Genomic DNA, 3287 nt, shown 5'->3' with positions numbered 1-3287 from the left:
TCCACTATATTTGGATTCTTTTTTCTTTTTGCTCTTCGGGTTGGGTGTTTTTTGCTTCCTCATATTTCATATTGTTGATTTGATTCTCAGGATCTTCTACTCTACTGTTGAATCCCTGTATATTCTTCTTGATTTCAGTCCATGTATGCTTAATTTCCGACTGGTCCTTTTCCATTTTTTTTGGAGGTTTCTAGAAGATTCTTGAGTAACTTTATTATAACTGTGGTTTTGAACTCTATATCCAGTAGTTTGCTTTCTTCCATTTCTTTCATTTGTGGCATGTTTCTTTGTCTCTGCATTTTGGCTGCTTCCCTGTGTTTGTTTCTATGTATTAGGTAGAGCTGCTATGTCTCCTGTAATTGGTAGAATGGCCTTGTGTCACAGGTATCTTGTAGGGCCCAGTGGGTCAGCAGCACTAGTCACCTGAGCTGGGCACTCTAGGTGCGCCTCTGTGTAGGCTGTGTTTAGTTTTTATTACTATTGGCATCACTGGGAGGAGTTGACCTTCAGGTCAATGCTGCGAGGACAAGATGTGACTACAGTGGAAACACCCCTATGGACCAGGACTTGCTCCAGTTGGGCTTTGGTGCTAAGTTTGCCTCTTGAGTAAGTCACATGTGGAAGTGTAGAGTTCTTGAGTAAGTCACATGTGAAAGTGTAGAGTTGTAATCCGCTATGGTCTGAAGCTGTCCACCAGGTGCACTGGCTCTAGCGCCTCCAGAGAGGTGCAAAGTCAGGCACTGCCTGGGGCTACCAGGCAGGCACTATAGAGGGATCTGCAGACAGCTGTGATTTGCTATTTATATTTGGCTTGGAGGTGCCCAGGAGGGGCCCAGCTGGGAAGCAAAACAGGCTGGTGCTAGTGCTGGGTCTTGGCCTTTTTATTGATAGGTTTGGGGCACGATGTCACCAGCTGAAGCTTGTTTGAGAGATTTTAGCAATGTCTCAAGTCTGAGCTAGGACAGGCCATTCATATGGAAAGCTTCTGAAAACAGCTTGAGTGGGGCTGCAAATTGGATGGGGTGGGGTTTCAGGGAATCCCCCGGGCGGAACAATGTGCTCCAGGCTGATGAAGACTCAGATATAGCTGCCAGTCGGCCCTGCAACAGGAGAGGTCCCAGCACAGGAACAATGATCCTGCAAGCACCCCATATGGGAGAAAGCCATCCCCAGTTCCTGCCCCAGTGCCAGCCAATCCAGTTCCTACCTGTATGTGTCTGGGTTCCCTGGTGCTGGAGCTCGGAAGAAGTGGAACTGTGTAAGTTTATGCATGGGCACTTTAAGAGGAACACCTGGGATTCCAGCAGCTTCCTTGTCACTCAGCCATGATCCCTGCTGGTTTATACAGCCCATAGTTGTGGGGACTTCTCGTCCCAGCTTTGGAATCCTAGGTGTAGTGTGTGGCTGGGACCTCTTGCTTCTCACAGGCAGCTGCTGAAGAGACCATCTCCTTCCTGATTAAAAAACAAAAACAAAAAAACAAACACAAAAAAACCCCCGGCACATGTGAGTGTCAGACCAGCCTGTTCCACACCTCTACCCCTACTACCAGTCTCAATGTGCTTTCTTCTTTACTTCCCTAGTTGTAGGACTTCCATTCAGCCAGCTTTCAGGCAGTTCTAAATGATGGTTGTTCTGTATTTTAGCTGTAATTTTTATGTGGTTGTGGGAGGGGGCGAGTACAGGTGTTTACCTACACTGCCATCTTGGTTCTCCCAACTGTTTCCATCTTGTAAATGCAAACTCTATACCAAATAAAAATAACTTTCTAACCCCCCTCTCTCAATCCTTGGCAACCACCATTGTACTTTAAGTCTCTGTGATTTTGACTACTTTAAATAGCTCGTGTAAGTGGAGTTATAAGGTATTTGCATTTTTGTGACTAGCTTATTTCCTTGGCTTTATGTCCTCAATGTCCATCCACACTGTAGCATATTTCAGAATTTCCTCCTTTTTAAGGCTGACCAATAATAATAGTAATAGTAATAGTAATAATAATAATAATAATAATAATTTTGCTTATCCATTTATGTCAATAGAGATTTGGGTTGCTTCCATGTTATTGTTTTTAAAATTGTTTTCCCATCATCATTTATCTCTCTATGCCCTCTTCCATCGCCACAACCCCCCTCCAATCACCACACTGTTGTCCATGTCCATGAGTTTTCTTTTTTGCTCAACTCCTCTCCCTCTCTCCTCCCACCCCTCCCCGCTTCCGCCCCGACACACACACACAACCACTCCACCACCACCTCCACCAGAGCTGTCTGCCTGCTTTCTATCTATAAGTCTGTCTCTATTTTGCTTGGTAGTTCAGTTTGTTCATTAAATTCCACATACGAGTGAAACCATGTGGTACTTGTCTTTCTCTGACTGGCTTCCATGTTTTAAGCTACTGTGAATAATGTTGCTATATACCCAGAAGTAGCATTGCTGGGCCATATGGTAATTCAACTTTTAATCTTTTGAGGAACCTCCATATTGTTTTCCACATAAGCTGTACAATTTTACATTCCCACCAACAGTGAATAATGGTTTCTATTGTTCAATATCCTCACCAACACTTGTTATTTCTGTGTGTTTTTTATAGTAATCATACTAACAGGTGTGAGGTTATATCTCATTTTGTATTTAATTTGCATTTCCCTGCTGATTAGTAAAGTTGCATATCTTTCTGTATATCTATCTGTTGGCCATCTGCATGTCTTCATTGGGACACCGGCAGGGCTTCTTTCCATTTAAACATTTTTTTCCCCTTGTTCTCTTTCTTCTTATTATTTTTTAAAAATATATTTTTATTGATGAGGAAGGGAGAGGGAGAGCAAGATAGAAACATCAATGTTGAGAGAGAATCATTGATTGGCTGCCTCCTACACGCCCCACACTGGGGACCAAGCCTGCAACCCCAGGCATATGCCCCAGCTGGGAATCAGATTGTGACCTCCCAATTCATAGGTCAATGCTCAACCACTGGACCATGCCAACTGGGCCATTTTTAGTTTATTTTTGTGTATGATGCAAGATCATATGGATCAAGTGCTCGCTCTCCCTACACCTCCTTTCTTCTCATTTTGACATGTGTATCCAATTGTTCAAGAACTATTTGTTGAAGACTGTCAAACTACAGCGGGAAGGCTGAGAAAGGTTGGGGGGCGGGAGCGGGAGGTAAGAGATCAACCGAAGGACTTGTATGCATGCATATAAGCATAACCAATGGACATAAGTCACTGGGGGGTAGGGGAGGCCAGGGGATAGTCAAGGGCTGGGGGGAAAAAAGGGACACATAT

This window comes from Myotis davidii, unplaced genomic scaffold (assembly GCF_000327345.1).
Source record: "Myotis davidii unplaced genomic scaffold, ASM32734v1 scaffold474, whole genome shotgun sequence".
In the NCBI taxonomy this organism is placed as follows: domain Eukaryota; kingdom Metazoa; phylum Chordata; class Mammalia; order Chiroptera; family Vespertilionidae; genus Myotis; species Myotis davidii.
This window is presented reverse-complemented; position numbering follows the sequence as displayed.